Source organism: Myodes glareolus, chromosome 15, assembly GCF_982192425.1.
Source record: "Myodes glareolus chromosome 15, mMyoGla1.1, whole genome shotgun sequence".
In the NCBI taxonomy this organism is placed as follows: domain Eukaryota; kingdom Metazoa; phylum Chordata; class Mammalia; order Rodentia; family Cricetidae; genus Myodes; species Myodes glareolus.
Window position 1 is genome coordinate 6,994,163 of NC_142040.1, and position 25,033 is coordinate 7,019,195.

Sequence of the window (25,033 nt, forward strand, 5' to 3'; positions counted from 1 at the left end):
GATGTCATTACACAGACAACTTTTGGAAACAATATCTAGATTTTACATTGAACTTTTCTAAATAGCTTTCACAAACATATGGGTCATTTGGGTCTATGAATGTTACACAAAAGAATCTTCATTATCCATTTATCATGTAAAAAATAGTGCAATTTATTACTTTACTATACTTCTCATAAGGTAAATACCTGCTAAACAAACCAATGGCAGAGCTTACCCATCATTGTGTACCTTGGAAGGGTGAGAGCTGGAATGGTACTTTAGGTAATATCAACTGTTCAGTGAAGAGCAGATCACACAAATCAGTTTTCTGTTAGTTCTGTTTAACAGTCATAGATGCAGAGAGTAGATGGTTATACAGAGTGACAAAGCGTGATTGGATATGAGGTATGCTTCAGATTCAGTAGCTCAAAGACCCAAATGAATTATCTGTAGGACTTGTCATGGACTCTAGCCCCTTTACTCATAGCCTCCTGTTGTCTGTGGTTGTTTTTGCAGTGTCCTCTCCCACTCCTTCAGGAAGGTTATATACATTTCTGATCTTCTCAACTCAGGGATGGCATTCTGATATGGTTTTCTCAATGGGGTATGAGGAGAAACCAGGTGTGTCCCTTCTGGCAGAAGGCTTACAAGCCTGGTAACTTGGATGAGTCTCTTTGCCTTCTGCATGACAATCAGTGAAGTTCTAGGCCAAAGCAAAATGGCCAAGTAGTGACACACAGCACAGTGCAATGGGTTGTATTCTTCGTGTTAACCACTGTAATTTCAGATCATTTGTTAAGACTTAAAACCATAACTTATTTTGGCTATATTCCATCTGCTTGAGACAATGAACTTACGTCTCTTTGGCTTTGTGATGATATTGTTGCTGTCCCACTGCCATACCTGTTTTCTTTCTTTGCACCTGTACCTTTCTCTTTTCCTCCTTAACAAATGAAACCACATATAAGCAGTGGGTAAACCTTCTGCTTGTAACCTTGATCCTATCAAATGCTTAGCATCTTTTTGTTGAGTTTTTCATTCTCTTCCATAACATCAACTTTTATCTTTCTACTGGATCATTCAGTTCAAGATCTGAAAACCACCTTTCCTGGCTCCATGTCCCTTCCAACTTGCCTCTCATTTCAGCTATGCTAATATGTTGACTTCATTTCCTTTGCTTTAGTTTCTAACCCACTCTTAGGGGTTTCGGCTGCTTTTGAAAACAGGTTGCCCAGCTAATGAAAAACATGTGGAATGTTTAGTCCAAGTACACTTAATCATGTTGACTTCACTGCTGTCAGCAGCACAGCCCTGGGTGAGTTCTTCCTCTTGAAGGTTTCCTCCCTCTTGAAGGTTTCTTGACTTGACTTCTAACACACTCTTGAGTGCTCTGTGCTTGATGCATTTTCATCCTTACCTTACCACTAAGTTTTGTAGAAAGTTGAGTATCTAGGAGTCAGTTTTCAGTTCTTTTTCCTCTGTCGTCATATTGTCGTACTCTGCTGAATCTGGTCTTGTTTTAAGGTTGCCTTTTGAGTCCCCCACATAGAAATAGCACATTTATGCTTCCCATTTTCATGTTAGGCATGCCTCCTAAAACTTTAGGCTGAATTCATAACTTCCTCATTTTAATTCAAATTATTAACAGTATATGTTCGGTGCCATAGTAGGTGAGTAGGAACATTAAAGTGAAGAGAATGACAATTTTGCTCAGAATTAATCCTTGGTGGGGAGGAAAATCCAAACACAATCATGGTAAAATGACTGCATTTCCAGTAATTTGGTGGAAACACAGCTTAGAGAATCTTCACTTTTTAGGATAGCCAAAGGACTTCTAGAAGAAGTTATATTTGAGCTTAAACTTGGCCAATAGAAAATTATTGGCAGGAAGATAAAGACAAGGAGATGGTACATGTCCATCATGGTCAGGGAATTCAAAATTTTTACAAATAGCAAGGGAGGTCTGAATTCTAGGCAAAGCGTAAAGCTGTGCTTGGGGTCTGGACGCAGTACAGGAGGGTTTAATGGAGTTGTGCTCTATGATGATCTGAGGCTGTTTTGGGGATCTGGATCTAGCAAGGAGGGTTTAATGATGCTGTCATTTGTAATGTTCTGAGTTGCATTTGTGATCTCTCCTGCTGTCTCTGCCTGTCCCCTCCCAAAGTCCTAAAGCAACGGCCCCAACTGACTAAGGTCAAGGAAGCACAAGCAATATTTAAATTCTCAATCATGGAAGCATGCATTCTTCTGCATTTCGAGTTACTTGATTATGTTACAGTTTTATGCTTATAGTTTATATGATCATCTTTTTATTACCTGCTTACCTCATTTTATTTTGAGTAGTAATTTTCTGGGAAGATGGATGATTTGAGGTCTGACTGAGATGGTTCATTGAGCAAAAGTGGTTCCCGTGCAAGCGTAGTGAACTGTGTTCAGTTCCGGCATAATCGGACTCTTTAAAGTTGTCCTCTCACAATGATGGATGTACTTGGGCACTTGCACTCACATGTGTGTACACATACACACACACACACACACACACACACACACACACACCACATGAATGACAAATACATTTTGACCATCATTGCTATTTGTGGTAATCTAAATTTAGTTCTTTATTATGAATACAGTAGAGAAACAATAATTCCAAATATCTACTAGATATTTGAAAATTTTTATTATTTTTCAAAGAAAACAAACTATCTTATTTCATTTTACATACCAATGCCAGTTCTCACTCCCTTCCCTCCTCCCATTCTCTCCACCTACCCCCACCCCCCCTACTATCCCTCATTCACTCCTCAGAGAGGGTAAGGCACATTGCTTTGGGGAAGGTCCAAGGCTCTCCCTACTATATCTAGGATGAGCAAGGTATCTACCCAAAGAGAATAATTTCTCAAAATGCCAGTACAAGTAGGAGGGATAAATCCTGGTGCCACTCCCCACAATCTGACCCAGCCATACGGCTGTCACCCACAAAAGAGGGACTAGTTTGGACCTATGCTGTTTCCTTACCAAACCAGCTGGAGTTGGAGAGCTCCCAATTAGCTCAGGTAAACTGTTTCAGTGTGTATCCCCATCATAGTCTTGACCACTTTGCTTATATTCTCACTCTTCCCACTCTTCAACTGGACCTTAAGCGCTCAGTCCAGTGCTCTGATGTGGGCCTCCGCCTCTGTTTCTATCAGTTGTTGAATGAAGGTTCTATTGTGATATTTAAGATATTCATCCAGTCTGACTACAGGGCAAAGCCAGTTCTGGCGCCCTCTCCTCCATTGCTTAAGGTCTTAGCTGGGGTCATCCTTGTGGATTTCTGGGAATTTCTTTAGTGCCAGGTTTCTTGCTCGTCCCATAATGGCTCCCTCAATCAAAATATCTTTTTCTGTACTCTCATCTCTGTCCTTCCTTCACTTTGACCATCTCTTTGCCTCAAGTTCTCCTGCTCCCTTCCCTTCTCCCCTCATCTTCCCCTTCTACCTCCCTACTCTCCCGACTCTCATACTCCCAATATTTCTCAGGTGTTCTTGTCTATTTTGCCTTTACAGGTGGATCTATGCATGTTTTTCTTAGGGTTCTCCTTGTTACTTAGCTTCTCGAGGATCATGAACTATAGGCTCAATACCCCTTGCTTTACAGCTAGTATCCACTTATGAATGAGTACATACCATGTTCATTTTTCTGGGTCTGAGTTACCTTACTCAGGATGGTTTTCCCCAGTTCCATCTATTTGCATGCAAATTTCAAGATGCCATTTTTTCCCGCTGAGTAGTACTCTAATGTGTAAATGTGTCATATTTTCTTTATCCATTCTTCAGTTGAGGGGAATCTAGGTTATTTCCAGGTTCTGGCTATTACAAATAATGCTGCTATGAACATAGTTGAACAAATGTTCTTGTAATATGATTGAACATTATTTTGGTATATGCCCAAGAGTGGTGTTGATGGGTCTTGAGGTATGTTGATTCCAATTTTCTGAGAAACCACCATACTGATTTCTAAAGTGGTTGTACAAGTTTGTATTTGCACCAGCAATGGAGGCGTGTTCTCCTCTCCAGCATAAGTGGTGTTTCTGATCTTAGCCATTCTGACAGGTATAAATGGCATCTCAGAGTTGTTTTGATTTGTGTTTCCCTGATGGTTAAAGATGTTGAACATTTTCTTAAGTGTCTTTCAGACGTTTGAGATTATTCTGTTGAGAATTCTCTGTTCAGTTTTATACCCCATTTTTAATTGGGTTATTTGGAATTTTGACGTCTAGTTTCTTGAGTTCTTTATATATTTTGGAGATCAGTCTTCTCTCTGGTGTGGGGTTGGTGAAGATCTTTTCCCATTCAGTAGGCTGTCTTCTTGTCTTATGGATTGTGTCCTTTGATTTACAGAAGCTTCTCAGTTTTGGGAGGTCCTGTTTATTTATTGTTGCTCTCAGAGTCTGTGCTACTGGGGTTATATTTAGGAAGTGGTCTCCTGTGCCCATGCATTCAAGGCTACTTCCCACTTTTTCTTCTATCATGTTCAATGTGGTCAGATTTATATTGAGGTCTTTAATCCATTTGGACTTGAGTTTTGTACATGGAAATATATATGGATCTATTTTCATTCTTCTACATGTTGACATCCAGTTATGCTAGCACCATTTGCTGAAGATACCTTCTTTTTCCCATTGTATAATTTTGGATTCTTTGTCAAAAATCAGGTGTTCATAGGTGTGTGGATTAATATCTGGTTCCTTGATTCTATTCAGTTGTTCAACTTTTTTGTTTTTATGCCAGTACCAAGTATCGTATTTTATGTCAGTACGGTAATGTTTTCATTACCGTAGCTGTGTAACAGAGCTTGATATCAGGGATAGTGATGCTGCTGGAATTTCCTTTATTGTACAGGATTGTTTTGGCATTCCTGAGATTTTTGTTTTTATTTTTTTTCCATATGAAGTTGAGTATAGTTCTTTCAAGGTTCGTGAAGCATTATGTTGGGATTTTGATGGGGATTACATTGAATCTATAGATTGCTTATGGTAGGATTGCCATTTTTATTATGTTGATCCTTCCTATCTGAGAGCATGGGAGATATTTACATTTTCTGGTATCTTTAATTTTTTCTTCAAAAACTTAAAGTTCTAATCAAACAGGTCTTTCAATACTTTGGGTAGTAAGCCAATATCTTGTTAAGCCCAAGATATCTTGTGTTATTTATGCCTATTGTGAAGGGTGAGGTTTCTCTGATTTTCTTATCAGTTTCTTTATCATTTGTATATAGAGGGCTACTGATTTTTTTGAGTTGATCTTGTATCCTGTCACATTACTGAAGGTATTTGTTAGCTGTTGAAGTTCCCTAGTAGAGTTTTTGGGGTCACTTATATATGCTATCTTATTATCTGCAAACAATGAAAGTTTGACTTCTTCCTTTCCAATTTGAATCCCCTTGATCTCCTTTTGTTGTCTTATTGCTCTAGTCAGAAATTCAAAAAACTATGTTGAATAGATATGGAGAGAGAGAGCAGCCTTGTCTCATTCCTGATTTTAGTGGGATCGCTTTGAGCTTCTCTCCATTTAATTTGATGTTGGCTGTCTGCTTGCTATATAGGGCCTTTATTATGTTTAGATATGTTCCTTGTATCCCTGATCTCTCTAAAACCTTTATCATGAAGGGGTGTTGTATTTTTCGAATTATTTTTAGCATCTAATGAGATGATCATGGTTTTTTCTTTTAGTTTATTTGTATGGTGGATTATATTGAGAGATTTTCATATGTTGAACAATCTCTGCATCTCTTTGATCGTGATGGATGATGTTTCTGATGTGTTCTTGGATTCTTTCTGCCAGTATTTTATTGAGTATTTTTGCATATGTGCTCATGAGTGAGATTGGTTTGTAATTCTCTTTCTTGGTTGAGTCTTTATGTGGTTTTGGTAACTGTAGCCTCATAGAAAGAGTTTGGCAGATTTTCTTCTGCTTCTATCATGTGGGACAATTTGAGGAGTATAGGTATTAACTCTCCTTTGAAGTTCTGGCAGAATTCTGCACTGAAAACATCTGGCCCTGGGCTTTTGCTTTTGTTGTTGTTGGGAGACTTTTGATGACAGTTTCTATTTTCTTGTAGGTTATAGGTCTATTTAAATAGTCCACCTAGTCTGGATTTAATTTTGGTTGTGGTACCTACCCAGAAAGTTGTCCATTTCTTTTACATTTTCCAATTTTGTGGACTACAGGTCTTTGTAGTAAGACCTCATGATTCTCTGGATTTCTTCAGTGTCTGTTGTTATGTCCCCCTTTTTATTTCTGATTTTGTTAGTTTAGATGTTTGTTCTCTGCCTTTTGATTAGTTTGGATAAGGGTTTATCTATCTTCTTGCTTTTCTCAAAGAACTAGCTCTTTGTTTCATTGATTCCTTGTATTGTTTCCTTTGTTTCTATTTTATTGCTTTCAGCCCTCAAATTGTTTATTTCCTGTATTCTACTCCTCCTGGGAGTCTGCTTCTTTTTGTTCTAGAGCTTTCATGTGTGCTGTAAAGTCACTAGTGTGAGCTGTCTCCATTTTTATATGTAGGCACTTAGTGCTATGAACTTTCCTCTGAGCACTGCCTTCATAGTTTTTCATAGGTTTGGGTACGTTGTGCCTTCATTTTTCTTGAATTCTATGAAGTCTTTAATTTCTTTATTTCTTCTTAACCCAGGGGTGTTCCAATAGAATACTGTTTAATTTCCATTTGTTTGTTGGCTTTCTGAAATTAGTGTTGCTGTTGAACCCCAAACCATGATGATTCGATAGAATACAGGGGGCTACTTCAAATTTTTGTATCTGTTGAGGTTTTCTTTGTTACCAAATATGTGGTTAATTTTAGCGAAGTTTCCATGAGGTGCTGAGAAGAAGGTGCATTTTTTCTTGTGTGTTTGTGTGGAATGTTCTATAGATGTCTGTTAATACCATTTGAGTCATGATATCTGTTAGTTCTCTTATTTCTCTGTTATGTTTCTCTGTCTGGTTGACCTGTTCTTTAATGAAAGTGGGGTGTTGAAGTCTCCTACTATTAGTTATAGTTTGATGTATGATTTAAGCTGTAATAATGTTTCATTTACAAATGTGCGTTATCTTGTATTGGGGGCATAAATGTTCAGGATTGAGACTTCATCTTGATGGCTTGTCCATGTTATGAGTATAAAGTACCTTTCTCCATCTCTTTTGGTTGATTTTAGATTGAAGTCTATTTTGTTAGATATTAGGATAGCTACACTCTCTTGTTTCTTGGTTTCATTTGTTTGGAAAATCTTTTCCCAACCCTTTACTCTGAGGTAATGTCTGTCTTTGAAGGCTGGGTTCTGCTTTCATATCCATTCTCTTAGCCTGTGTTGTTTTAAAGGTGAACTGAATCCATTGATATGAAGAGATATTAATGACCAGTGATTGTTAATTCCTGTTTTTGTTCAATAGTACTGTTTGTGTGTCTCCCTTCCTTGGGTTTGTTGTTGGGAGGTTATGTGTGTTTTACCTGTGTTTTATGGGTGCAATTAGCTTCCTTGGTTTGGAGTTTTCTTTCTAGTACTTTCTATAGGGCTGGATTTGTTGATAAGTATTGTTTAAATCTGGTTTTGTCATGGAATATTTTGTTTTCTCCATCAATATTAATTGAAAGCTTTGCTGGGTATAGTAGTCTGGGTTTGCATCTGTTGTCTCTTAGTGTCTGTAGTACATCTGCCTATGACTTTCTGGCTTTCATGGTTTCCACTGAGAAGTTGGGTGTAATTCTTAGAGGTCTCCCTTTATATGTTACTTGACCTTTTTTCTTTTTTTTTAAATTTTTAATTTTTTTAATTGACTTTTTTTTAAATTGAGCTCTACATTTTTCTCTGCTCCCCTCCCTAGCTCTCCCCTTCCACTTTCAGCCCTCCCCAAAGGTCCCCATGCTCCAAATTTACTTAGGAGATCTTGTCTTTTTCTACTTCCCATGTTAATTAGATCTTTGTCAGTCTCTTTTAGTGTTCTCATTGTTGTCTATGTTCTCTGGGATTATGATTTGTGGGCTGGTTTTCTTTGCTTTATGTTTAAAAACCACCTATGAGTGAGCAAATGCGATAACTGTCTGTGTCTGGGTTACCTCACTGAAAATAATGTTTTTTAGCTCCATCAATTTTCCTGAAAAATTAAAGATGTTATTTTTTTCTGCTGTGCAGTACTCCATTGTGTAAATGTACTACACTCTCCTTATCTATTCTTTGGCCGAGGGGCAGTTAGGTTTTTTCCAGGTTCTGGCTATGACAAACAAAGCTGCTATGAACATAGTTGAGCACATACATGACCTTTTTTCTTTACAACTCTTAATATTCTTTCTTTATTCTATATGTTTTGCATTTTGATTATTATATGGTGAGGAGTTTTTATTTTTTTTTTGACTCAGTCTATTTGTTGTTCTATATGCTTCTTGTACCTTCATAGGGATATTCTTCTTTAGATTGTGAAGGTTTTCTTTTATGATTTTGTTGAATATACTTTCTATGCCTTTGAGCTGGAGTTCCTCTCCTTATTCTATCCCTATTATTGGTAGGTTTGGTCTTTTCATGGTGTCCCAGATTTCCTGGATGTTTTGTGTTAAAAATTTGTTATATTTAATGTTTTCTTTGACCAGTGAATCTATTTCCTTTATAGTATTTTAAACCCCTGTGATTCTCTCTTCCATCTCTTGTATTCTGTTGCTTATGCTTGCCTCTGTAGTTCCCATTCATTTACCCAGATTTTCTATATCCAGTATTTCCTCAGTTTGTGTTTTTTTTTGCCTCTATTTCAGATTTCAAGTCTTGAACTGTTTGTTTCACCTGTTTGATTTTATTTCTTGTTTTTTCTTTGAGAGATTTATTAATTTCTTTCAATTTTGGTTTGTCTTTTCCTCTACTTCTTTAAGGGAGTTTTTCATTTTCTATTTAAAGTTCTCCATCATCTTCATAAAGTTACATTTAAGATTATTCTCTTCTGCTTCTTCTGGGTTAGGATGATGAAGTATTCCTGTTGAATGATCACTGGGCTTTGCTGTTACCATGCTGCTTTTTAGGTTGTTAGATGAATTATTGCATTGGCGTCTACCCATCTCTTCCTTCAGTTGATGCCAGCAGTATCTTTGCATCTTGTTCCAATCCTTGCAGTGGCTGTCTGTGTCTTGGGAACTTTTTTTTGGTCTGCTCTGTACTGTACTGTACTGTCTGTGTCTCAGGGGTTTTCGAGCAGCCTACCTGCAGAAAACTCACTTGCTGGCTGACAATAGAAGTCAGGGCAGATGGGGGAGGAGCCCTGAATTTTGCTTCAGTGTGGAGGGCCTAGAGAGTGGGGTGTCCTGCTGGGTGGATTGTCACTCACCTCTTGGTCCTCTCTGTGTCATAGCAGGCTGTACTTCAGAGTTCCAACAAGGTTGCAGATGGATAGGCATGTTTGGGGGCAGGGTGGGAACTGTAGCTTGCAGGGTACAATGGATGGATTGGGGGTATTAGAACAGCCTACCTGGAGTAAACTCTCCTGCTGGCTGGCTAGAGAAGCCAAGGTGAGGGTGGGAGTAGCCCAGGTTTTTGACCCAGTATGGAGGGCCTAGAGGATAGCGTGTCCCACTGGGTGGCTGGTCACACACCTTTTGGTCCTCTCTGTGTAGTAGCAGGCTGTATTTCAGCGTTCCACTGAGGTTGCAGCGGGATAGGAGGGTTTGGGTATCAGGGCGGGGCTTGTGGGCTAATGATCAGAATGGGGGTAATCACTATTTGAGTTTTAAACTTTTTATTTTAATATGGATAATATGTTTGAGAATTCAGTATGAGAAGAAAATTCTAACTGGCAATGAATGATTATAAAATTTAGCTTATTTAATGGAGCTCATTGGATGTACAATTCTGAATAACTCAGTGTTGTTTTACTAAACATGGATATTTATATAATATTATTGTAATTATACTCTAAGCCCAAGATTATTGGTATATATTGGTATACCTTTTATGAATGACATAAGTTTTAAGAGATTAATAAATGTCAAATTCAGTTTATGCACATGGTTTATAGAACACTTCTTATCTACTAGAGCAATACAACAAGTGACCTCTTTAGAAAGTAATCTAGTTAAGGCTATTTGACTTCTACATACAATGTGAAATATTTTACATACTTAAATTTTGTAATGTAAAGTTCAGTTGAGTCACATTAATATTTCTTTGCTACTTTAATTTTTACATTATTTTTCTGTTTTCACTTTTTAATTTACAACAAGAGAGATGAAGTGATGGTGAAGTCAGTTTACATACAACCTTTGACTTCATGGTGAATCAATAGTTTCAGGAACAAACCTTCACAGTGGAGCACTATCAGGCACCATTGTCTTACTTGAATTATTTTATAGTTAGAACTGGATGGACTCTGATAACTTCTCCAGTAAATTAATCATTCTAGTGGACTGCCTACAGCATTTTTGTGAAAGGAGTGGAATCAAGAACAAAGAAACATTAACAGCATAAATCAGATTTTGCCCTGTGACTTCACAAGTAATTTGCGGGAGGGAGGAATGATAGGAAAGTGTGCAAGCCTAATTTTCTGAAGATAGAAGCAGTTTATAAAATGTCTCTAAATACTCAGTGATTTCTTATCTGTCAAGTACTAACTCATTCAAATGCTCATTATAACTTTTTATTAGTATTTGATAGAACAGAGCTAGGTGGGCAGCCATTAACAAATAACTTGGCTCAACTAAAAAGAGCCTCATTTGTCACTTGGCACTTATACTACTGGGCAAAGGGTACTTTTTCAGTATCTATTATTCTTCCACTCTTCCACCGAGTGTTAGATGATGTGAAGTTCTTCAAACTTTTAGATATAAAGAAATCTATGCTACAAATGATGTGACCAAATAGTCTATAAGCAGTTTAAAATAAAAAAGGTAAGTGATTATGGGCTTCTTGACTTCTCACTGTGCCTGCCTCTCTTCTTAGTGTGACCTAAGGTGTTAGTAGGAGTTTGTTGAGGATTTAACACCACCAGAGGACTACTACGACCATAAATTGTTACCAACAACCCACACATACATGACTTGATCAAGAGGGTTCCAGAGAAGCCTAGTTCTTTTTCTGATCACAAAACCCTACTTTGGTGCAATGACAGCTTTTTAGCCCACAGTTGTGGGGATAAAAGAAACTAGTGTTAGCTTTTGCAATGGTCCAGGGCTCTACACCACATCCCAGTTAGAACGTGATGGTTATATGTGTCATCTAGCATACCGACGAAAAGCTTAGTCTTGTAGAGAATGGGGAGTCAGATATGCAGAAAAAAGCAGGTTTCCTCATTTAATGAGAAAATGAACAATGTCTCCTCATTTGACAAATGGGTGAAAATGAAAGTATATACATTAATTTTATTAAACTATCTTCATTTTGTGTTCCTTAAAATTATTTTGAAGGCTTAATTATAGTATTTAAGGTATAAATGCTCATTTTTTATTATTAAGTAAATGCCAAAGGTTCTAAATTCTGTTATGTGTAAGAAACTTTTTCAAAGATTGTGTAGGCTGCATACGTTTATGAATAAGAAGGTGTTTGTTTTCAAGTCATGAGATGGTACCAGGCAACCTCAAACACATAGAGTTTACACATGTGCAAATAGCAGAAAATGATTCCAGCTGCTTGATTTGATTGCTGATTGCGATCTTTTCTTTTTCGTTGTTTTTTTTTTGTGATAGCCTATATAAAACAGGGTTGAGAAATCAGATTTTTAAAACTATTTTACAGAATAAGTAATAAAAAGAGTTAATTGAATAGTAATGTCAGGTGGAATTATGTAAAACGCTGAAACTTATACTTTATGTTACTCAAGATTTTTTTTTTTTTGTCAATGATGGATGGCGAATTCATGGGTAAAGTATGCCAAAAATGTTTACCAAATCAGTAATGTCAGTAATGGTTCTCTTCTAGATGTATGGTGGAGCCAGTCAATGCATGCAGATTTTTAATTTTCCCTATAAATGAGCATTTTAAAGTGACAGACATGTATAATGACCATTTCAAACCAGTGATGGAGATTGGATATTATTAAATGTTTTTGGAAGTCCATTGAAGTTATTACATCATTTTCTTTCTTATTCCTTTATTCTACTTGTACTAAGGAATTCACATAAATTTCCAAATATTGTATTAGGCTTCCATATTTATGAAATCCTATTGGCTAACAATGTTTTATTTTGTGGTGATCACTTAAGATTCATTAATTAATTTTTGAATTTATATAGTGTTATTAGATTGCAATTTTATTGTATTATTTTCAGTAATATTTGGTATCAGATTCATGGTGCTTTGAACAGTATTTTAGACAGATTCTATGTTTCTTTTGGTCTTAGATATTATTTGTTTGGGAAATATCTGATGGCATTTTCTTCAAAATCATAATGGTCTGGTGCCATTATAGACACAAACTCTTGGGCTTTCTCTTACAAAACTTATTTTGTTCTAATTTTCCACAACCTGTTGAAGCAGTTTTTGCATTTATGTCCCATTTCGCCGACCTTTTCTTTGGTATAAACGAAACCATTTTGAGGTTGATGCTTTTAGGAAGGAGTGACAAGATACCTGAGAAAAGGCCTTCAGGGACAAGGTTTACTCTGACTTCCTTTTCTGAGGAGTACAGACCATCACAGTCCATCCTGTGGGGGAAGAAGGCAAATGGGAGTAGGAGGGGGCTGGTTACCTTACATCAACAGTCAGGAAGCAGAGATAGGAAGTGGGTTTACTCCGTTTCTCGTGATCCATTTCTTCCAGTGAGATTTTTAGTCCCCAAAGGTTTCACATATTCCTAAATGGTACCAACAACTAAAGATTAAAGGATTGAACACGAGTCTATAGTGGACATTTCTCATCCAAACCACCACGTACTGCCCCTCAAACCCATAGACTCATAGGTATCTCATTATGCAAAATACACCCATCCAACTTCAGAAAATCCAATAGTCTTTAACAGTCTCAACAATTAAAAAAATCTAAGACTCTTCTGAGACTCAAAGGCCTTTCTTAACTTTGATCCCTGTTAATAAAAGAATAGACAAAGAAAAAACAATCTACATGTTTTCAACATGCAATGGCATGGAGTAAGTATGCCCTTCCAAGTAGATCTAACGTGAGAGAGTGTGGAGTTATGGAAGAGCGTGAAGCTGGAAAGGAAACAGGTGTAGTGAGCATGTGCAAAGTTGCCCTGAAGACGAGCCCCACCACTGAAGGCCCTAATTTCTAAGAATAAATGTACATTTGAAGGAGAGAAGCTACTCTGAGACAGAAACTGAAGTTCAGTGCTTCAAGGCAAAGGCCAAGGGAAGTATTCTCTAGTGAGCAGCAAATGAAAACATACACAACTGTGGGTCAAAGGGAGCAGGCTACACCCTGAGCTCTGAGAAGAAGCTGTCAACGTAGTATTAGCTTTGCAGACATAAAATATGTAAGATTGAGAAGATTATGGAACACTGCTGCACATTTTCATAAATGTGACTAAAACAGTGCACCAAGGAGGTTCTGAGAGGATTCTAGCTGAAACTGAAGAAATGAAGCAGCAGCATTGCAGTGGAGATTTCAGGATATTGGAGATGCCAGAGCCTGTAACATCTTCCTGGAGAGATGGAGATTTGGAGAGGAGATGGCCCAAGAGAAAGGCAGTGTGTGCAGTGAGCACATAGTTAGGTGAGTGGGGCTACCCTAACCCTTTGGAACTCATAGGATTCCATACAAATGTTAGAAGTCATGCAAGGATTTTAGTCTTAACTTTAGTCCAATCATTCCTTGCAATGCCACAATCTTTCTACTTAGAAGGGCATACTTACTCCATGCCATTGCATGTTGAAAACATGTAGACTGTTTTTTCTTTGTCTATTCTTTTATTAACAGGGATCAAAGTTAAGAAAGGCCTTTGAGACTCAGAAGAGTCTTAGATTTTTTTAATTGTTGAGACTGTTAAAGACTATTGGATTTTCTGAAGTTGGATGGGTGTATTTTGCATAATGAGATACCTATGAGTCTATGGGTTTGAGGGGCAGTACGTGGTAGTTTGGATGAGAAATGTCCACTATAGACTCGTGTTCAATCCTTTAATCTTTAGTTGTTGGTACCATTTAGGAATATGTGAAACCTTTGGGGACTAAAAATCTCACTGGAAGAAATGGATCATGAGAAACGGAATAAACCCACTTCCTATCTCTGCTTCCTGACTGTTGATGTAAAGTAACCAGCCCCTTCCTACTCCCATTTGCCTTCTTCCCCCACACGATGGGCTGTGATGGTCTGTACTCCTCAGAAAAGGAAGTCAGAGTAAACCTTGTCCCTGAAGGCCTTTTCTCAGGTATCTTCTTCTCACTCCTTCCTAAAAGCATCAACCTCAAAATGGTTTCGTTTATACCAAAGAAAAGGTCGGCAAAATGGGACAAAAATGCAAAAATTGCTTCAACAGGTTGTGGAAAATTAGAACAAAATAAGTTTTGTAAGAGAAAGTCCAAGAGTTTGTGTCTATAATGGCACCAGACCATTATGATTTTGAAGAAAATGCCATCAGATGTTTCCCAAACAAATAATATCTATGACCACAAGAAGTAGTAGCCAGGCCACATATTTAATGCTCATCTCTTGGAATTTATTTCACAAAAAATTTGTTACTTTTTAATTTAGGCCCACATAAGTTCTCAGGTCAAGGGTACAATGCCTCCAGATTCTGTGTTAGACTATACCATCAATAATCTCTAGCCCAATTCCCAACAGATTCTTTGTTCTCTGAAAACTCATGGGCTAGGTTTTCATCGTCTGTGTTTCTTCTGGCTTTGTGGGCTTCCAAACTCCCACTGGAGTGGTGCACTAAGCTCTGAGTAAGGAATTTTGATGTCTTTCTATCCAAAACCTCCATCCTCTTTTACTGTTGTAAACTGGTTCCAAAGACTTTCTGACATTAGGCTCAGGATTATTGCACAACTGCACTGCTGGTAGTCGAAATATTGTATACTGTATTATCTAATCATTGTGGTGAGTATCCAGCAAAAGATACTTAAGGCAAAAGGCTAAAGTTTGACATGTGGTGCAAGGGAAGGGAAAATGGTTCATCATGATAGGGCACGCATGTGCAGAGAATCAGTAAGTCCGCAGATCACATGACACCCGCACTCAGGATGCAGAGTGCTAAGAAGTGCATCAGGTTTAAAGCCTCATGGCCAGTCCTCAATGATCTACTTCCTCCAAGAGGTTCCACACTGTTCCAGTTTTCTATAACCTTCCCCAACACCACCTCCAGCTTGAGAAGAACTATTCAAAGGTATGAGACTGTGGGGAGCTCGTCAGACCACAGCAGAGGGTGAGAACAATAACTTTGTCGAATACGTTATTACTTTCCCCCTTGCACTTGATTAGTGTCCGAGTCAATAATTCTAGGTTTCAATAAATGTCTTCCTGTTTATTTAAAATTATTGTCCTGATCCATTGCTTTTGTTGAGAAATCTCATTTCTATGTAGTAAGTTTCTTTTCACTGTTAGGACATCAATTGATTTCTCTGTGAAAACTTTAGGATTTTTCCATTAGTTTAGGGTTTTGATACTTTGTAATAATTTTCCTGGAAGAGTATTGTTTTCCTTCATTCTCTCTAGCAATAGGTGTCACTAATGATGCATTTAATTTTAAACTATGAAAAAATATCTTTTACTTTTTATTTTTGTAATTGTTGTCTTTCTTCTTTGTCTCCTGTACAAATTCAGAGTGTAGGTTGCTGAATTTATATTTCTGTTTTCAAGAATGTAGATATTTTTATATGATGTTATTGATACTTTGCCCTTTTGTATAGTCTTTTTGAAATAAATAATCACTAATGTTGATTTTCCTGTTTTCAATTTATTGATTGGTAATGTTCTCCATCTATAAACTTTAAAACTTCTGTTTAAAACAATTTTGACAATAATATTTATAATTTCTGAGATCATTAGTTGTTCCTAATTCTGTGTATAAGATTCTTTTGAATATCTCTAATAAAATGAAACATACATATTTCAGTCATAATTCTTTTATTTGTTATGAATACTTTTTATAAATTTTAAATTCTAATTTTTATAATTTTAGTTTTCTTTTTTTTCAAAGTTTATTAAATTATGAAAGTTTCCATTTCTGCCCCTCCTCCCAACATCCTCCCACTTCCCCCTTCCCCCTCCTCCTCCCTCTCCATCCCTAAGAGCAGTCAGGGCTTCCAGCCCTGTGGGAAGTTCAAGTTCCTCCACCCTCCCTTCAGGTCCTGGAAGGTGAATATCCAAACAGACTGGATCCCAAAAATCCAGTATATGCAGAGGAAACAAGTCCCAGTGTCATTGTCAATGGCTTTTCAGAAAGGCTCCGGGCCAGCCACATTCAGAGAATCCGGCCACATTAAGAAAATCTGGTTGGATCACATGCTCGTTCAGTCCCAGTCCAACTGGCCTTGGTGAACTCTCATTAGATCAGTCCCCTTGTATCAGTGGGTGATCGCACCCCTCGTGGTCCTGAGGTTTTTTTTTCATGTTCTTCCTCCTTCTGCTCCTCATTTGGACCATGGGGATCTCAGTCCGTTGCTCCAATGTGGGTCTCTGTCTGTATCGCCATCCATCGTCGGATGAAGGATCTATGGTGATAAGCAAAATCTTCATCAGTATGGTTATAGGCCAAGGCCGGTTCAGGCACCCTCTCCTCTGTCCAGAGAACAATCTGGGGATCTCTCCTTGGACCTGGGATCCCATTTATAATCAAGTCTCTTGTAAACCCTAAAATGACTCCTTTAGTTGAGATATATTCTTCCCTGATCCCATATCCATCCTTCTTCCCTCCCCCCATCTCAGTCCCCCGAGTTTTCCCCATTCCTCCCCTACTCCCTTCTCTCTAACCCTCTCCCCTTCCAACAACCCTCCCACCCACCCCCCCATGCACCCGAGGTTACCTGGGACTCTTGTCTATTTCCAATCTCCAGGAGGATAAGTACATGATTTTCTTCAGGTTCACCTTCCTATTTAGCTTCTCTAGGATCTCGAATAATAGGCTCAAAGACCTTTAATTATGGCTAGAATCCACTTATGAGTGAATACATACCATATTCCTCTTTTTGGGTCTGGCTTACCTCACTCAGTAAAGCGTTTTCTATTTCCATCCATTTGCATGCAAAATTCAAGATGTCATTGTTTTTTACCGCTGAGTAAAACTCTAATGTATATATGTTCCACACCTTCTTTAACCATTCTTCTATTGAGGGGCACCTAGGTTGTTTCCAGGTTCTGGCTATTACAAATAGTGCTGCTATGAACATAGTTGAACAAATGCTTTTGTGGTATGATAGGGCATCTCTTGGGTATATTCCCAAGAGTGGAATTGCTGGGTCTTGAGGGAGGTTGACTCCCAGTTTCCTGAGAAACCGCCACACTGATTTCCACAGTGGCTGCACAAGTTTGCATTCCCACCAACAATGGATGAGAGTTCAAGATCAACTCCAAAAAATCAGTTGCCCTCCTATACACAAAGGATAAAGAAGCAGGGAGGGAAATCAGAGAAACTTCACCTTTCACAATAGCCACAAATAGCATAAAGTATCTTGGGATAACTCTGACCAAGGAAGTGAAAGACCTATTTGACAAGAACTTTAAGTCTTCGAAGAAAGAAATTGAGGAGGATACCAGAAAATGGAAAGATCTCCCTTGCTCTTGGATTGGGAGGATCAACATAGTAAAAATGGCAATTCTACCAAGAGCAATCTATAGATTCAATGCAATCCCCATCAAAATCCCATCAAACTTCTTCACAGACCTTGAGAGAATAATAATTAATTTTATATGGAAAATCAAAAAACCCAGGATTGCTAAAACAATCTTATATAATAACGGAACGTCTGGAGGTATAACCATCCCTGACTTCAAACTCTATTACAGAGCTACAGTATTGAAAACAGCTTGGTATTGGCATAACAACAGAAAAGTCGACCTATGGAATCGAATAGAAGACCCAGATATTAACCCACAAACCTATGAACACCTGATTTTCGACAAGGGGGCTAAAGGTATGCAATGGAAGAAGGAAAGCATCTTTAACAAATGATGTTGGCATAACTGGATGTCCACCTGTAGAAGAATGAAAGTAGATCCATATCTATCACCATGCACAAAACTCAAGTCCAAAAAACTCAACATTAATCTGACCACTTTGAACCAGATAGAAGAGAAAGTGGGAAATTTTAGTTTTCTTTATCACAGATATCTGGTGATGATTGTTCTTCTGCTCATCTGTGTGCTTCTGTTTTTCTGTTCAATATCCATCTGTCTGGGCGTGGGCATTGTAGCCATGCTGTGGGTGGACTGCACAGACACTTTCTTTTTTAGGAATATGGAGTCTCATTCATCTTGGGCTTTGCTAGTCTGGGCTAAATTGTTACCAATCAAAATCTAGCTCCTCTATTCACTATATTTCCTAGACTTTCTAAGGCATCAACCAAATAATTTCCAAATTATTTTCCTGGAATACCCCTGGTGGTACTTTCCTGTCCTATGTGGTTGGTTATATGTGTTTTATCAGCTCTGGAGAGATTTCAGTTGACCTCGGATTCATTTTCTTTAGGCTGAGAAAGTAACTCAGTTGGTACAGAGCTGGCCTAGCATTCACAAGGCCCTGGATTCAATCCCAGCACCAAATAGGATAAAAAAAGTGTATTCTAGTTGGTTTTAATTGCTTTGATAAATACCATGACCAATGGCACTCTTCTTCTCCAGTGATGTTATGTGCAAATGTTTTTATAAAAGCAGAGATTTTAAAACAGTTTCAAATAATTTCAAAGACATCATCTGTGGGAGAAATACGTGCATGTACTCATTCTGACACATTGGTGAAATAATTGCTGCTATCTTTTGGACATTTTCCTGTTTTATTATGGCATTACAACAACTCTCACAGTTACTTACCATATTCTTTCTCTTCTATTAGAGTTGTGACAACCCGGTAAACTGGTTGGAAGAGGTGTCTTGGTGCTATCAAAAGGCTGAGACTGTTTTTTGATAGGCTGGTCCTGAGTAACTCATTAATATAATATAATTAATACAATGTGCAGTGATGACATCAGAAGTTGGAAACCACCTGTAGAATCAGAAGATTCAGAATGTGATCTCCATAACAATACAGTGCTTAGGATAAACAGAGAGTGTTGATAAAATTCCTTGTTTGTGTTTCCAATGAGATAGAAAGCTCATTTATTAAAATACAAATAAGAATTATAAAGAGAGAGTAAATAGTTATGCAAACACACAATGTAGATGTAAGAAGCTCCCTCTTACTTATTCTAAGCGATGCTGAAAGAAAGAAAAACATTGACAATTTATTTCTCAAATTTCTTTTGGACTACATCTTAAACCACATAAAATGTAGTGTTAAATAAAGAATTAAGAATTACAGACAAGAACGTATTAGATTTATTCTATAATACAGGTGTGGAAACAGAAAATAAGTTTGCTTAATAATGTTAATATAACTTAGCATAGAATAGAATTGTAATACAGGAAATTGTATTGCAGTGATTTTATATTGATAAAAAGTTAATGTCCATGTATAGGTGCATACATATATATGCACCTATACATGTAACAAGAATTAAAGAAAGAGAGGTCCTGAATTTGAAAGAGATCAGAGACAGGATGCATGGTAGAAGGAGGTAAGGGAAATAAAAAATGATGTAATTATATAATAATCTCAAAAAATTATTTAGAAAATGTATACAGCATCTATGATTGGGGAACACAGGGAGCAGTTACCAGAAGCACAACTATAAAGAATGTCATGTCACACAAGGATGTTAGTCTTTGGTAGGAAGAAAAGGCTGGATAAATTTAGAATAAAACTCAGGCCTCCTGAAAGAGCAGTATGTGCTGGCAGATCCATAAACTGATCTGAAAACTCTTGAAGAAATTTTATGAAGTTAGTGAAGAAAATATATGAAATTTAAGATAACAACAAAATTACAGATTAATCTTACTACAAAAATGAAGAGCTATAAAAGCATCAATAAATATAAGAAAAATTAAATATAAATATTTTAAAATCACATTTGGGTAATTAATATAAATATAACAAAAACTGATTTTTAGTTTCCGAACAATATATTTGTTATTTTAGCATATTAATTTGAGTACTATTCCATAGATTTTAGAATAATAGTAATAGGATCAAGATAATGGCAATAAATTATATTTCTATTGATATATTAAATGATCATAAACTCAATGAGTGGCTTGAAACAAGCTGAAGTTATTAATTAGTCTAGTAATCACTAGTTAAAAAGCAAGATGTTGAGATTTCTCTTTGTCTTTGTCTTATTAAGTTTTGTTTCTTTTTTTCATTTATTTGTGACACTGTAATTTAATTGCAACATTGATATCTTACCATTCTTCCCTCCAAATTGTGCCCTCCCATATACCCTTCCCAACTCTCCTTCAAGTTCTTGACTTCTTTGCTATTAATTGTTACTGCGTGAACATATATACATATATAGATATATATTCTTAAATACAGCCTGCTCAATCCATATAATGTTTCTTGCTTGTATGTTTTCAGAGCTGCCTGGCACTGGACAAGTTGCATGCAGGTTTTTCTGTAGGGCTGAAGTCTCAAGGACTTTCCTCAATCCAGTCTCACATGTGTATTGGTGTTGTCCATGTTTGGTTCACCCTGGCAGTCTTTTTTTTTAATTAATTAATTAATTAATTTGTTTGTTTATAAAAATTTCCACTTCCTCCCGTCCTTCCCATACCCTCCCATTTCCCCCACTCCCTCTCCTCCTCCCTCTCCAGTCCAAAGAGCAGTCAGGGTTTCCTGCCCTGTGGGAAGTTCAAGTTCCTCTCCCCTCTGGCAGTCTTGTTGGTGATGCTTTGTGGATATAGATTCTGATGTTACTTGAAGACAAAATCTGATAGCAAATTTCTTGATTTGTCGTCTTTTGCCGTTTTCCCACAACCTTTCTGAGACTTAGTTAACAGAAATGTTTTGTAGATAGACCTTGAGCCTGGGCCCTATACTTAGTTATATCACAATTGAGGCAATTTATAGAAAAGTTAACTGAGGCCTTACAGTGCTAGGGGCTGAGTCCATGACCCTTTGGAGGGTCAAAGCAGCGGGAAGGCAGGTATGGCACCAGAGAACAGCTTGTGACTTACATCTTGACTCACAAGCATGAGGCAGAGGGAGGTGATTTGAGAAAACGTGGGCTTTTGAAACTTCAGTCTTCCCCCAGTGACATGATTTCTCTAACAAGGCCACTTCTTGTAATCCTTTCAAAACAATTCCATCAACTCAAGACCGAGTATTCAAGGGGGCCAAATATTCAAATTATAAACCTATGAGGATCATTCTCGTTCAAATCACCACATTCTATTGCCTGACCCCCATAGGCTTGTAGCCATATCATAATGCAAAATGCATTTCCTCGAATGTTAAAGGTCTCCATAGTCTTCCACAGTCTCAATAGAGTTTAAAAGTCCGAAGTCAAAAGTCTCTTGAGAATCAAAGCAATTTATTGATTGCAACTTGTAGTTGGACTGTCTCATCGGACTTTCTTTAGCTCATCAGCCCGCAAATAATAACATAGAGACCTATTATTAATTATGAAAGCTTGGTCTTTAGCTTAGGCCTGTTCCCAACCAACTCTTACAACTTAATTTAACCTGTTTCTTTTAATTTACATTTTCCCACATGGCTCTTTACCTCTCCTCCATTCCAAACATCCTCACTGTCTTGCTGGTGGCTGGCGTCTCCTGTGTGCCTAGAGGGTCTAACTCTGTGTTCCTCTTCCCTGGAAGTTCCACCTATTCTCTATTGCCTGGCCTTTGGTTATTTAGTTCTTTATTAAACCAATCAGAATAAAACAGTGACATATGGTCACACAGTGTGATTAACTATTCTGCTACAGTAACTGTAAATTCAAAAGCAAGTGACATACTTCAAACATACAATGTCACAGAATATATATTACTATTACAAAAGAGAAGAAAAGGGGAATAGTGACAAAATATTGAGCCAAAATAAGACCAAAGCCCCAAGGGAAGACTCCAGAAGTTGAGTCAACTTACATTCCTTGACTTGTGTATTTTTCCACTCCTTCCTAATAAATCCTCTTTATATCATTACTCCTTTGCTAACTCTGGGCCTTGTGGATTCCTGTTCATAACAACTATGTTTATAGGAATAATACAAAATAATTTTCCTTAATTGTTAGAAAATCTTCAAGATGCCTTTTGTTATGTGAGGTACCATGTTCCCATGTTTGGAGTATTAGACCTTTGAAGAACTATTATTTTGTATAACAGAGACACAGAACATTTGATTAAATTATCTTTTCTCAGCAGCTGAATTCTTCTTATTAATTAGGACCAAAGTATGTTTTGTTAATATCTGTAACATTATCATTGCCAATTAGCATCTGCTGGCTTATATTGTAAGTAACACTAGAGATGATAAAGATAAAAATGATTGACATTGTGCAGTTGGCAGCAGAACCCAATGTCTCAAACGAGAACAAACCTCATTTACAGAAGACATAGGACACAATGATGCCATTACATGCTAAAAGCAGAGACAAATGGACAGAATTAGCATAGGAACATACAAAAAAAACAAATATCCAAGTAAGTAAATAGCCTTTCTTTGGAGAATGGTTGGGAAAGGTCTGGACCAGGCAAAAGACCTGTTTTCTTCAGTGACAATATGAAAGGAAAAGTAAGAGAGGGTGAGGGTTTACATAGATTCTCAACATTTTTCAAGTCAGATTTCCATAACACTGCTATAAATAGCACAATAATGTACAATAGATTTGAATAATTGTTTAGTAATGAAGTAGAATATTAATAAAACAATACATGAAAATACATGTGTTTCATAAAAATTATGACTTTTCAGTCTCCTCTAAATAAAAACTAGTATTTCTTTCTTTTTAAAAATATAAAGTAATTTTAAGGTAATTTTTTTAATGCTCTGTATTTTGGTTAGATTCTCTCCCCTCTTTCCAATTCCTTCCAGATTCTCTCTACCTACCCAACTTCATATTTTTTTCTCTCTCAAACAAACAAACAAACAAAAACCAAAAGTGAAAATCAAAGCAAACAAACGAAACCTACCCACATTTAAAAAATTACCAAAACAGAACAAAAGCAAAAAGAAAAAGCATGGAGTCAACTTTGTGTTCTAAGTACTCTTGGACATGGGGTCTGTCATGGAGTGTGATTGATGTGCTAAGTGACATGTCACTGAAGAAAACCAATTTTTGTCTTTCCCAATAGGTATCAATTGCAAATAACTTGTTGAATAGGAATGAGGCTTTCTCAATCTGGACTTTTGTCTGATTTGTCGCCATACATGGCTTGTGTATGTTGTCAGTCTCTTTAAGTTCATTTATGTCTCAGTCCTGCTGTGTCTAGATAAAGACATTTCATTTAGAGATTAGTGCTCCAAAGTCTCCCACTCTCTGCACACTGTACCTTTGGGGGTCTCTGTGTTTATTACCATCTACTGAAAGAAGAGGCTACTCTAAAAAGGGATGAGTGATGCTCTGATTTGTAGGTGTAGTAATACATGCTTCAGAGTCATTTCTTCGGTATGTTCCTTTAAGAGAATTATAGTAACAGCCCCTCCTTTAGGCTCATATCCTATCTAGTGTCATGTTCTCGATGACTTTAACAATGTTAGGTATGGATTCCTTCTTATGGAGTGGGCCTTAAATATAATTAGAAATGGTTGGTTATTCCCAGAATATATGCCTCTGTTGTACCATAATGTTTTGCAGTCAGGTCACTAATGTAGGTTACAGACTTTATACCTGGGTGATATTCGTGATTTCTTTCCTTTCCTGGTATTATACTGAGCACCTTCCAGCAAAATGAATGATAGTTGTTAGGGGTGAAGCTTCTAGTTGGGCACCAACTTGGTTTCTCCAAGTTTGATGATGGAAATTGCTTGTCTTTTCAATGATAGAGACTTACCATCAGGTTTTGGAAATTAACAAATGTCCTTGACAACAGCCTGTGATGTTTGGGGGCTTTTTGCCAAGATTTAACAAGATGTAGCCAATTCCTGTCGTTGGAATTTTACTTGGAGGCATAGGATGTCTAGTTAGTACATTGGTTAGTCCATTACATAGGGACTTCATTTAGTTTTCCTTTTCTATGTTTATGTTTATACTTACATTTCTGAAAATTTTCTTAATGACATTTGTCAGAAGATGGCTAGATGTTTGTCTCATCTTCATTCATTTTGGTGTGGTATACTTGAAGCCCATGAAAAAAAAATTCATCTTCACATTGATATGTCATTAGAAAGTAGAGAAGTATCTCAATGTCTTTCCCCTTTTCCTTTTTTAATTCTTTTAAAAATTAAAAGAAGGATGGAAGATGCTAGGTCATTTATGCACCACTAAACTGTATCCCAAGCCCCCAAACACTCCTCTGTTAAAAAGTGGCGGTTTACTGAATTACAGTTGCAATGGAGAACCTGCCATGATATTCATAGTCTTCAGTATTATTTTGTTTAAATACAGTACTATGTCTTATGCTCTGAATTAATTTTATGTTCATGCAACACATGTGTAACAGCACGCTTCAATTTTTTGAAATATTTGTTTACTATAATTTCCAATGCTTTAAAATATTGACACAAATATTCATCAAATAATATATGAAAATCACACGGAAGTTACTTCTGACTACATCACAAGAGTTTCCAAGTGCCGAGAAGGTATTGCAATCGTAGCAGTAGCAAGCTTTCTGAACTTGCAGTCTTTTGTTTCAGAGCACAGATACTGTGCAATAGTTTGTGACCACAGTCTAAGCCTGCCTTCTGACCAATGAATGTAGAGACACTGGAAGACTTTTAAGTCAGGCATCTTTGCCATTCAGTCAATGTTTTGTAGTCCATAAGAAAAGCAAGTCATGTACAGCTAAGACTGTAAATCTGAAGAACACATACATGCTTGGCCATCAACTGTTTGCACAACTTCAAATGAGTATTCTGAGACTAGGGCAAGAACCAGAAGATGAATTTGATAATGT